The 13,319-nt window shown below is 38.6% G+C and overlaps 2 long non-coding RNA genes across 3 annotated transcripts; both read left to right on the top strand.

Annotated features, from left to right (window-relative positions):
- Positions 1 to 5,651: 5,651 nt before the first annotated feature.
- On the top strand, positions 5,652 to 6,013 carry LOC119770035. Its single transcript, XR_005278626.1, has 2 exons — positions 5,652 to 5,704; positions 5,765 to 6,013. It is a non-coding gene; the product is annotated as an uncharacterized LOC119770035 (long non-coding RNA).
- A 2,487-nt stretch (positions 6,014 to 8,500) lies between these two features.
- Positions 8,501 to 9,351, top strand: LOC119770428. Of its 2 annotated transcripts, XR_005278818.1 has the most exons (3): positions 8,501 to 8,898; positions 8,958 to 9,031; positions 9,090 to 9,351. It is a non-coding gene; the product is annotated as an uncharacterized LOC119770428 (long non-coding RNA). The 2 variants fall into 2 exon arrangements; XR_005278817.1 differs by having other exon boundaries at positions 8,958 to 9,351.
- Positions 9,352 to 13,319: the final 3,968 nt, after the last annotated feature.

Here is a 13,319-nt window from a genome sequence, read left to right as displayed (position 1 = left end):
ATTTCACTTTTTGTTACTAAAACTTGATTTGCAAAGTTGGAGCGAGTTGTGGCGCTATAACCACGGCAAATATTGTGGATTTAGCTCGTAGCTGGATTTTCTGGCATCTTCTCACGGTCATTGGAAACGGTCGTGGATAGACCTAGGGGTTCCCAGTTGGAGTGAAAAAAAATCAATTTATAGAAAAATTATGGATTAACATTTTGTTTTTTTATCACTTCTCCGATATCAGAAATAATTGTTTGAACATGCTCGCAATTTTTTTATTCGGTCGGAAAAATATTATTTTTCTTGAAAAAACTTTCATTTTTAATCACATGATCACTCCTAATTCTGGCTCGATGCCGCCATCATGCGACCGCGTGCTCCGTTTGTTTGTCAACAAAGCTGCAGCTGGATGGTGAGACGAAGTGAGGGGGGAAGAGATTTTGACATTTTTATGCCCGCATCTGGCCCGCCGACTATTTCGTCGGTCACTGAGCCGCCGGTCGTTGTCAGTGACCGAGTCCAGCTAGGTACTGATCGTACAATAGTGTCCAGGGCATTCGTGGAAATACAATGTCCCATCCCAGAGGGTCCCGGAGTACCAAACCTTCTTAGCATGGTGCTCCCAACGAATACAACCAAAAATCTCGGAGCGTATGGTGGTGTGTCCCACGCTTCTTCCTCCTGTCGATTCAGAATTGTATTGTTGTTCGAACACTCAGTGCTCAAACTCAACCCAATTACGAGTCATCTCTGCGATACGGCTTTACGCAGTAGGCATGGCCGCTTTAACGCTTGTGATGTTTCAATGCATTCCGATGCAATGGTGCACTACAAATGTCAAAAAGTACTTTAGTGAAATTTTGATAAAGTGCACCGTTTTCAAGTTATAGCCATTTTTATGTAACTTTTTTCAAAATAGTCGCAATTATTGTTTTTTTTACATAGTGCCCATTAGGGTGGTCCAAATCCGGACTTTTTTGGGGCTACCCCCTGAAATCAAAGATTGACCCATCACTAGGCTAAATTACAAATTTGACCTTATTCTGACCACGGGAACCCCTCCCTCCAATCGCTTAAAGTTTGTATGGGAAAAATCGTCAAAATGTATGGAGAAAAGCAACTGTTTTACTTTTTTACCTGTGGAAGGCGCCATAATTATACGATTCTTACCATTTCTCAAATGTAGAACCTTCATTAAATTTAGAACAACTTTCCCGAAGACACCATATTTTTAGGATTTTTTCCCGCGAAGTTATTAGCGCCCAAAACTGACCATTTTTGCGCGGCCAGCTGTAAAAATACCTAAAACGATGTTTATTTCCAATTCGTACACGCACGTGCTCTCTCTCAGGTTCAAACTCTCTCACGAGCTTGCTCGCTTGCCTGCCTGTCTGCCTGCCTGTTTACCTACAAGCGCGTGCTGTTTCTCTGCTTGGACTTTTGTCGTCGTCGTCGTTTGCTATCCGCTGCGCTGCGTTCTTGACATGTTTATTATAATTTTCAACTAAAATAGCAGGATTGTTTTGAGATATATTTAGCATATAAATTCTTAAATTATGACAAAAATAAAAAAAAAACTGCGCTGAAAAAATAGTTTAAAGAAAAAACAGCTTAGGCTCGATTAAAAAAATACAGCAAATGTCATGAGAACAGGGTTTGTTTGTTTTTCCAAGCATTACACGCAGTTTTTCGTATATGCTAAAGAAACATGATCTAATCTAATCAGACCCTAGCGCAGCCAATCTTTCGAAGGGATCCTGGAGAGTGCCTTAGGTTAGATGACGCCTAGCACTCTTCTTGTCATTTATTAACATTTGTAGTGCACCATTGCATTGAAAATGCATTGAAACATCACAAGTGTTAAAGCGGCCAGGCCTACTGCGTAAAGCCGTATCGCAGAGATGACTCGTAATTGGGTTGAGCTTGAGCACAGAGTGTTCGAACAACAACACAATTCTGAATCGACAGGGAGGAAGAAGCGTGGGGACACACCACCATACGCTCCGAGATTTGGTTGTATTCGTTGGGAGCACCATGCTAAGAAGGTTTGGTACTCCGGGACCCTCTGGGATGGGACATTGTATTTCCACGAATGCCCTGGACTCTATTTGCCGTGGTTATAGCGCCACAACTCGCTCCAGAAACATGATAATGATTCAATTATTCAAAAAAAATCTTCAAGTAATATAAATGTTGTTCCTTTAGGTAGTTTGCTTTAAAAATATATACTTCAGTACAAATCAAGGCAATTTTACAATTATTGCTGCAAATTTTCATTCATACTCTCTAAAATTATTTTTTTTATTCTTTCTGGAAATTTCTTTCTGTGTTCCTAGACCACCTGCAACACATACTGCAACTGTTTATAATTTTTTGTCAGTTTACCTGTAATTTTTTAGATTCGAAAACATCTCTTTCTGCACAATCGTTAATTACCTTCAGATCTTGCAGTTGCGGCCTTCCTTTAAGATACTCATTTGGATTCAGTTAAAAAAAAATCTAAAGAAAATTCCTTCCTTTTTTATCTAAAAACTGCATGGTATTTTTTGTAACAAAAGCAGATATATTAAAATCCAAAACGTTTGCAATTAGGTTTGGATCAGAACAGATGACGATTCATGGAAGAACTAATTCATCAAATTTGTATTCTCTCTCGCACGCTCTTATGATATGATATCTTTTGTTGATCACATATTACATTAAATTTTATACCTCAAAACAAATCTGGTATTTTAGTTCAACATTATAATAAACATGTCAAGAACGCAGCGCAGCGGATAGCAAACGACGACGACGACAAAAGTCCAAGCAGAGAAACAGCACGCGCTTGTAGGTAAACAGGCAGGCAGACAGGCAGGCAAGCGAGCAAGCTCGTGAGAGAGTTTGAACCTGAGAGAGAGCACGTGCGTGTACGAATTGGAAATAAACATCGTTTTTAGGTAGCCCCTTACAGCTGGCCGCGCAAAAATGGTCAGTTTTGGGCGCTAATAACTTCGCGGGAAAAAATCCTAAAAATATGGTGTCTTCGGGAAAGTTGTTCTAAATTTAATGAAGGTTCTACATTTGAGAAATGGTAAGAATCGTATAATTATGGCGCCTTCCACAGGTAAAAAAGTAAAACAGTTGCTTTTCTCCATACATTTTGACGATTTTTCCCATACAAACTTTAAGCGATTGGAGGGAGGGGTTCCCGTGGTCAGAATAAGGTCAAATTTGGAATTTAGCCTAGTGATGGGTCAATCTTTGATTTCAGGGGGTAGCCCCAAAAAAGTCCGGATTTGGACCACCCTAGTGCCCATGTTTGCCCACTTTTGAAAAAAATATTTTTGAAAAGCTTAGAAAATTCTCTATATTTTGCTTTTTTGGATTTTGTTGATACGACCCTCAGTTGCTGAGATATTGCCATGCAAAGGTTTAAACAAGAAAATTGATGTTTTCTAAGTCTCACCCAAACAACCCACAATTTTCTAATGTCGATATCTCAGCAACTAATGGTCCGATTGCATCCGAGTGCACTTTATCAAAATTTTACCAAAGTGCTTTTTGATTGCAAGTTCAATTTTACACCGAAAAATGAAATTGAAAAAAATTTGCGACCAATATTTCGATTTTTTGAAAAAAATTGTATCCATTCTTGAAATGTCTGAAAAGTTGGCATTTGATGTCCTCTGAAACATATCAAAAAATAAAAATAAATAAATATAGTGTTTTTTTGCAAATCAAGTTTTAGTGACAAAAAGTGAAATTAAAAATCGCCAAGGAATTTTAACCGTGTATCATTTTTTTTCGGTGTAGTCCATATCCATACCTACAACTTTGCCGAAGACACCAAATCGATCAAAAAATTCTTTCAAAAGATACAGATTTTTGAATTTTCACATATCATTTTTGTATGGACAGCTGCCAAATTTGTATGGAAAATAATATGGACAATCTAATGATGCAAAATGGCTTCTTTGGGCATACCGAAGGCACCAAAAAAGTTTAAGCCGGATTAAAAAATACAAAAATTAAAATTAAAGAAAAAAGACTGATTCCGTAGAGAACTGCTCATATGTAAAAACAGCAAGCCGAGAAAACGCATGTCAATGTTGTCCCGCCCATAAGACTGCGTGTTAGAATTTCACGAAAAAGTGGATTTTCTACGGTTTTCTAGAACAAAGTACTAAATTTTATTGGTTTTCTGATAGATTACATGATTTCGAACCAAACTGCATCATTACCTCAAAATTGACGAACATATGGGACGGACTAGCTTCGAGCGACAGTAAAGTGAACATGAAATTAGAACTGATGTAAATATTAAATGTTTGGAAAATAATGATTTTTACAAGGCTAGTAGAATATTTAGAATTTTAAGATCGTTGGAACGTTAACTCCCTCCATCGTAAAGAGGCGCGCTCTAAGAATGCCGTTATGGACTTGAAAATCTTACGATAATACGATTGGGTGAAAGCTCTCATAATAAATTATGACCTAGAATTTGGCAAACAGATTCACTGCAAATTTAAATTAATCGGTTAAGCCAAGGAGAAGGGATCGGATTACAGCTCTAAAACGGGATGAGACAAGAAAAAAAGGCTTCACCACTTCTTACTCACAAGTTGAAGTCCGTTTCAAACAGCGTAATAGGGTTCGATATTTGTAGAGCTTTTTTGCTTGCATCTATACCTGGGTTTACCTTTTCTTTTATTTGCTTCAGCCGCACACGCCCATTCTTGCATAGAAAGTTTTTTAACATGTCTTGTATTGTTTTTCTTTTTTTGTTCCGTTTTACATTTACAATTTCCGGGTTAGGTGGACAATTGCTCTAGTGTGTTTTATAGTTTAATCTGAAAATTAATAATTTTTATTTTAGGCTACGGAAATATAGCTCCACGAACCACACTAGGAAGAGTCGTGACGCTCGTGTACGCAATCCTAGGAATTCCATTGACTTTGGTATATTTGTCGAGTACAGGTGGAATATTAGCGAAAGTAGCTCGCGGTGTATTTTCCCGGTAATATCATGCATGTCAGAATTATACAGAAATCATGTTAAATTAGTTCTTCTTTTGCCAGGGCATTGTGTTGCTGCTTATGCTCAAATTGTGGCTACTGCTGTTACGATGAAAAGCGAATGGCGGAGAAAGAACTCGGATGAGGCGCAAACGCCAGCTGATGGAGCTTCGAGCACAAGAAATTGCTTTGAAAGAACCCTATTATGTCCGTTCGGGTACCTTGATCAACAACCTTCATTCGCCGGAAAAGCATACACCAATGTTAAGCGACATAGATTCGGATAGCGAAATTTCTATGCATTTGCATGGGCTTAGCATACTCGCACCAATTTTACTTTGCCTGGCAATGATGTCGGTATACATTGCATTTGGTGCATTTGCACTTTACAAACTTGAAGATTGGCCCGTTATTGATGGAATTTATTTCTGTTTTATGAGCTTGTCTACGATTGGTTTTGGAGATGTCGTTCCGGGACTTCGCAAAGAATCAACTTTGACCACGTGGTTTTGCTCTATTTACATCATGTCGGGAATGGCATTAACGGCCATGTGTTTCAATGTTTTGCACGAAGAAATTATGCACAGATTGAGACATGTCGTAGAGATGCAGAACGCATTAAACATTAGTGATGATCATCATAATTTTTGGCTTCCTGACGGTACGAAAAACACAAACCTCTATCAGCGGAATCCCACCGAGGAAACATTGTTTACAGGTAGTGCTACAATTTACTCACCATTGATTGATTACTTATATTTCTTTAATTTCAAAACAGGAACATCAACCACATTGATATTCGCCCAGGAGCCCGATTTGAATCCATTAAAGATTGTAACAATCACCCAGTGAACCACGAAATGGTACCGATCACTATGAACAATCCAAGACTGCCAGAGGTCCTTGAGCATGCTATCAAAATTCCACAAATACCCGATGAACCTTTCATAAACCTGAATGTGCAGTCTAATTTGAACACAAGAGTTTACACATTACGGGAAGAATCGGAAATTGAATCAGATAACAATTTGACGTAGATCACGAATTTATCAAGCACTTGGATTGAACAGTTATCAAATTCATAAAAGATACTGTTTATACCAAAGCTCAGCTGATGACCTGATATTAGCAGCATCTCCCGTCCAGCACCATCCAGTTGAACAAATCTGCTGAGCTTTGGATGTACAACACAAGATTGAATCGACTCGAATTCAAGTCATTGCCAATCGAAATCTTTACAACCATGATTGAACAAACCTAAGTGAACGCATGTTTCCGTTATTATGTGATATAAACTCAGCAAATTTGTTTACTTATAGCTAGGGTTAGTGAAATTTCACGATTTCGCGGACAGCGTGAAATCCGCGAAATTTGTCTTTTTCCGCGAAATCCCGTGAAATTTTATGTTTGTGAGAAACTATAACGATTTTCTCAAAATATTTTATCAAACTCAAATAAGAATAAAAATAATCTTAGGAACTTCTGTTCAATTAATAATACATATATAGGGTTAGTGAATTTTGGCGATTTGAAATTCTTGTAATTTATTATTTTGTCAAATCGTTTTTTTTTCATATAACATTATAATAAATATTTTAATCATAAAGACTATTTGAGTCAATTTGATTAGTTTTAAATTAAAAGCTTGATATGAACCATTTGAAGAATTGTTCGGATTTTGCAGTTTTTTAGAAACTAACTTTATTTAGTAATATTTTTATTCGCTGTAGTAAAAAAATACTACAATTTTTGAAAGGTGTAGTTTTGAAAGAAATTAAAAGAATTTAGCTTTGTTTGATTCAAAATAAAATAAAGAGTATTTTATATCTTTGAAATCACCTTTTAAAAATATTTAATATTTTTCTGAGTCCTGTTTATTTGATTTTCTGGATTGATGATTCCCGTAAAAGTTAAGTCTGTTTTTTTTTGTATAAAAAATTCGATTTCGCAACCAATTTAATCATTTTTGCTGTTTGATTTTAAATTTAGTTTTAAATTTTTAATAAAAACCTTTAAAAATATTTTGAATGAGCTAATTTTTGCAGAAAATTAAAACTATTTTACTACTTTTTGCTGAACAATATTGTTGAATCTGGCTTTGATATGAAATTCAATAAAATGTAATCTTAAACAGAAGCAAATCAACGAATTAGCTTTATTAGTCGAATATTAAAAAAGCAGTTCAATAAATTTTGTTTCAAAATATAAATAGAGCCCATCCATAAACCAAGTAGATTTTTTTTTGAAAATTTGAAGATTTGTTTATGTGTTACATTCAAATTTAGTGAGATTTTTTTTTGTTTATTGAAGAATTATTTATAATGAAGCATAACAAGTAGTTGCTGTATTTTAAATATAAGATTTTGAGAGTAATTTTAACATTTTTACGTTCTGCGAAATTTGCGTGAAATTTGGTGATTTGAAAATTGAGGTCCCCGTGAAATTTGCTATTTCCGAGCGTGAAAAATCACTAAGCCTACTTATAGCATTTAAAGTCTTCCTTTTAAAGAAAATCAATCAATTGAGTTCTAGTGCTGTAAAAAATTATCCATGATAAAAACATGTATTGAGAGACACAGATTTCAGAACCTCCTTATTTGAATTCAATGCAAAAAGGTTGTATTTGTATTTCTTCTAATACTCTTAAACGACACAACATATTTGCCAACTTTTTGAAGCTAATTGTAGGTTGAACAAGACCAACAAATTGCCTTAAAAGATTGCAAACATATTATGTCGTATTGTCGTCTGCAAACTATGCGAGGTTTGACTGTATGTTATAAAACATTTAAAATATCTGTTTTCAACGAGACGATAGCATTGACCAAATGTATGAAAGATTCAAGAAACACATTAATGTTGACATTGTTATTTCAATAAATATTATTGATTAAGCGAATTGATTAACTGCGAATGAAAAAAAAAGATTTATATCGGTGTAAAACAATCATCATACGAATCGCTTGCAACAGTACTTAATGAGAATCTTAAAAAGACATCTGATGTTTGAAACTAAAAAAAAACAATATTTCCATGTGAAAACACCGCCATTTAAGAGAGCGTTCTTTTATTACGTAACGCAAAATTTTGGATTTTTAACCCCCCTCCTCCCCCCTTCGTAACAAATCGTAACAGATAAACGATCCCCCTACCGTGCAACGCGTAACACAAGGTCTTTTTCAAATTGTTATGATTGCTTATTTGAAAATTTTGCGTTACGTAACATATTTTTTCAGCACACCCCCCTCTCCCAATTTTCGTAACAGACGCTGAAACCCCCTCCCCCCTAACTGCGTTACGTAATAAAAGAACGCCCCCTTACCATTGTTAACACCGGGGGGATGGTAACCCTATTCCGACCAAAGCATACACGCAAAATCCTGATAACACAGATCTGTGTAAAAAAATTACACAGGTTCCCGGTCGGAAAAAAATCTGGTAAATTTGAGTGTCTGGCGCAGGCGGACGTTTGTCGTGCAGTTCAGACACACTTGGCACATTTCTTTTAGCCAGGTTTTGCGTGACGCCCGACGAATCTGGCGAAAATCTGGCGGGATAACTCACAGCTGTCTGGCACAAAAACCAATCGGTTCAATCGGTTGAACCGTGCACGACCGGTTTGTTGCATATTCGCCAGAATTCTGGCAACATTCTTGGGCCAGTCGGGGGGAAAATCTGCCAGACGTCTTGCGCAGCTAAGTGCAGCGCCCAATACAAAACGCCCGCCAGGCGCTCCCCTTTTCCGTCTGGGTTGTTGAACATGTTCTAGCTGTCAAAACTGTGTAAATTTTCAACACAGATCTGTGTAAAAAGTTACACAGATTTTCGATCAGCTTCCCTTTTAAATCTGGGTAAAAAAGTGTTGGCATTTTTTCAGCAGTCAGAGCAACCAGCAGTTAGCAAAGATGGCGGGTAATTTTTCGAAAAAATATTACATGAATTGCTTTTTATTAAACAAGTCAACTTTCCAGATAGCGGACCTATTGCACTGGAATCGTTGCCGTATCCTAGGAATTGTTAGTTGGTCAAGAGTCGGCGGATGATGGTAAGAAAATTATACTTTATATTCACTTACCCTAACCTAACTTTATATTTTTGCATAGCGTTGATTGAATGAATGATGTCAATGAAGCCAAATTCCTGCGTCCGAAAGCCTAGATGTGCAGGCCCTGAAGTGGAACGCTCTGCCAGGAACGTATACATCATCGCTCCAAGAAAACTAGATCACTTTCCGGGACCAAACTAGCTCCAACATCGTCCAATATGATATCTACCGAAAGATGTAAAATAATTCAGCGACAGACACTGTTGAACATCAATAAACATCAATCTTGTTTTATTTTGATTTAATTAAAGTATTTAAAACGTTTTTTTATTAATATAGAAGTAAAAAAATGTGCCTGAAATAATTTACCCAGATCTGCACTCAAAAATAAAATTACCGGTTGAAAGGGTTAAAAGTATCCTTTTAAACGGTATTTGAGCTTTACCCTTTGCAAAAGGGTACACATTATCCTTTTAGAAGGGTGAAAACTATCCTTTGACTTCACCTCGCTGGCTTTACCCTTTCAAAAGGGTAGTTTCTCTGTAGCGAACGATGCCGGCGCCGCCCTGGATTCAAAAATGAGAACTTCTAATGTCATGTTTATTTTCGGCGTGTTTGGTTCGGTTGAAGGCATCGGTTCCTCTTCCGTCGATTTTAGGTCTTCGCGACAAGGTTCCGGCTGTTCCTGACCACTTCTCGTCACAAACAAAGATCCGTCGGTTAGAGGCCGAATCACCGACGAGGATTGAGTGGACGGTAAGGAGCAGAACTAACCAACAAATTGCTTTCAGCAGACGGGTTTGTTGCAGTACGACTTGGAAAAAAAAACAATTTTAATAAGTTGAATTTTTTTCAGGCCCCGTAGTCAATCAGTCCTATCCGAAGGCAGATTTAGGTAGGCAGCATCGTATTCTAACTTGCGCATCGCTCCGCCGATGATGTCGAGTTCCGGTTGACGAAGCTGGAGTGCACCACTCCCACCACGGTCGACAAGAAGAACACCCAGCAGATGAATGAGCTCGTATCGGTCTACTTCCACAACCATCGCCGGGAACAGGACAGGATCGCGATCGCGGTGAAGCGTAACGGGTTGCTCACGGTGAAAACGGATCTGTGCGAAATTCCCGTCATAATGGACGTCCACCCCGGGGCGAGGAGATTAAATCGCGATCGAGTGCGTGATTCAAATCGAACTGCGCAATACGCAGTTGGTTGGTGATTCATGTTGGTGTTTGATGGTTATTATTTATATTGAACTTTAATTAATCTCAATAAAAAAACTTTTTTTTCAGAACAAAATTACTTGTAAAATAAAATTATGAAAAATTACACTAGATGGCACCACTATTTCAACGAATAAAAATTGACTCATAGATGTCGCTAGTGAGCGCACCGCTATGTTGCAAGTATCCTTTTAAAGGGTACTGGGCCAGTACCCTATTGAAGGGTTTTGCCCTCGTACCCTTTCAAAAGGGTGACGACGGGTAAAGTTGAAAAAAGGATAGAAAGTACCCTTTTAAGGGTTATTCTGATTTTGAGTGTGTGTAAAATTTTACACAGGTCACTGGTTGAAAAATTACACAGATTTGACAGACAACGGCTGTACGCACTTCCCCGGTCGGAAAAAAATCTGGTAAATTTGAGTGTCTGGCGCAGGCGGACGTTTGTCGTGCAGTTCAGACACACTTGGCACATTTCTTTTAGCCAGGTTTTGCGTGACGCCCGACGAATCTGGCGAAAATCTAAAATAACTCACAGCTGTTGAACACAAAAACCAATCTTGTTTAATCGGTTTGAATTAAAGTATTTAAAACGTTTGTTGCATATTCGCCAGAATTCTGGCAACATTCTTGGGCCAGTCGGGGGGAAAATCTGCCAGACGTCTTGCGCAGCTAAGTGCAGCGCCCAAGACAAAACGCCCGCCAGGCGCCCCCCTTTTCCGTCTGGGTCTGTGTACAAGCCTTTTACACAGATTCTGTGTATTCCCGGTTTTGGGCGATCTGTGTCAAATTTTACACAGATCTGTGTTATGTGGATTTTGCGTGCATAACAAATCATAGTTTGGGTTTTTGATTTTCAAATTTTCCGCAATTTAAACGATAAATTCCTGAAAAAACACGTGAATTGTGTTGCTGACGGCAAATTCTATCATATTCTTCTAGATTCCATCCCAATATTGGCTGAAAATTCATATCGAAAAAAGTGATTTTTCTGTTTACCTTTTTTTGCTTTTTTTCTTTTGGTCAATTCACTCAAAAAAATATTCACGTTGAAGTTACGTGAAAAGCTGTGTGGTATTTTTCCACTAAAGTTTTCACGTAACTTCTAAGAGGCGGCCCTAGTAGAAACGGAATTTGCTTGGCCAGATCAATTCACATCGTTTCTACGTGCTTCACACGTAAAAGCTAAATGAATCAATTGATGATTTCTACATGTTTGTTTTAGTAAGCATTATAGGAACCTTCTAGTACTAATTTGGTCTAATTTCAGATTTTTTTTTATCAAAAAGAAAAATAAACAAGAAATGCAGTTCTAATTCTAATTTAATTCATAGTTTTATTCAATTTTCCTTTGCTAACATTTATAACGAATGGTCCAGTCTCTCATGAAACCGAGCAGGAAGACTTTCGTGCGTAGCTTTCTGTTTCCGCTGTACTTCGTGGCCGCACGGGAACCCGTTTCGAAGTCGTTGTCGTTAGTCGTGGTACTTCTGTCTGTGCCACGTTAACGTGGCTGCACATCACCAGGGGGAGGTTCTTTGAGAGCAACTAGGCAATGTTTCCGATCAAGCTGGGTGCTCGGATGGTTGGCCAGGATGGCGTGGCCAGGAAGATGTTAAAGATGATTGGGACGACCACGTTCAGCTCTCGAATTCCGTGCACGGGTTCGTTGGTCTTGCCGGATACAGCTTGCTGCTTCGAACAACTTTGGCGCGGGCGCCACACTGGCCAAGGCCGACGAAAAGATGGCCGCAAAGCAACCTCGCACCCAGGCAAGTGTCCGCAATGTCCGTGACCGCTTATATTAAAACGGGCCAGAATCCAAGTGGCCACCGGTAAAAGTATGCTGCTTTCAGAATTCGGCCGCTGCAAAAAAAATATTTATATGATTATTTACAAATAAAATCATTCAAACTTTATTAAACTTACCGTCTGTTCTACTTTTGGTGAAATTTTGCGAGAACAAGTTCGGCAGCAGGTCTTCGCCGGACGCCATCAATTTTCATACTAAAATATTATGCAGCTTCCACCAAACCGAAGTGCGCATCTCTTCTGTTGCGCAAAACAATCTGTTGCGCCATACAAAAATGGAGCGGTTTATCGTAAGCGTGTACATCAGTCTGTGGCGCAACAGGCTTTGACAGGTTGCGCTCGTGTTTCGATTTTTGTCTGCTTTCACAATAATCACGTAAAAATTTCGCCGAATGGCGCACTCGAGTTCCGTTGAAGTTACATTTCAAAACACATAAAAACTACATGGAAAACCCTAGTGGAAAAATACTACAAGGTTTTTCACGTGAAACCTTTTTTTTTTGCCAGTACACTTTCACATTACATATTTTTACGTGTGTCACGTAAAACGAGCCTAGCGAGGTGAAAATCGGGGTTACGTGATTTTTCAGGTAGCTTCAACGTGTGGATTATTTTGAGTGTAACAGTGCGCCCGTACACTCAGAATCGGCATTACACATTTTCCAGTTTGCTTTTACACATTTGCATGGGACTTTTGAGTTCAACCAGGATAACACACTTCGTGTAACCATAGTAATATGTATAATACTGATTGTCAGTGTTTGTTTTCTGAACTTCCAAGATGGCGTCTTCTTCGCTACCTACAAAAAATGACTGCACAGTAGGGTGCCCCTGGCTCGATTCTTTGGGCAATAATAAGCAACTGTGCCCATTTTGAGCCAAATCGGTCGCTTTTTGAGCATACATCATCCTCACTGTATAACCCCCGAAGACCTCTAGAGATCTGCTGAGTGCTGATGGCATTAGCAGCAGGAGCTTGGAGGAGATCAACTTGAGTTCCGATCTTGTAATGGACTCGATGGACGAGGAGGAAATGCGAAAAAGTTGCGCGGACGTACGAGACAAATTTGGACAAGGTACTGGAAAATCAGGCGCGCGCTCCGAGGCACCGGGCATTTCCGCTTGACCGCGTTCGGGAAATGGCATTCAGGGAAATGACTATTCAGGGATATGACTAATCGGGTAAGTGGCATTCGGGATTGTGGCCCATTAGCGAAAATGGCATTCGGGGATGTGGACGATTAGAGGAAATGGGA

This window comes from Culex quinquefasciatus, chromosome 3 (assembly GCF_015732765.1).
Source record: "Culex quinquefasciatus strain JHB chromosome 3, VPISU_Cqui_1.0_pri_paternal, whole genome shotgun sequence".
Lineage (NCBI taxonomy): Eukaryota > Metazoa > Arthropoda > Insecta > Diptera > Culicidae > Culex > Culex quinquefasciatus.
This window is presented reverse-complemented; position numbering and strand designations above follow the sequence as displayed.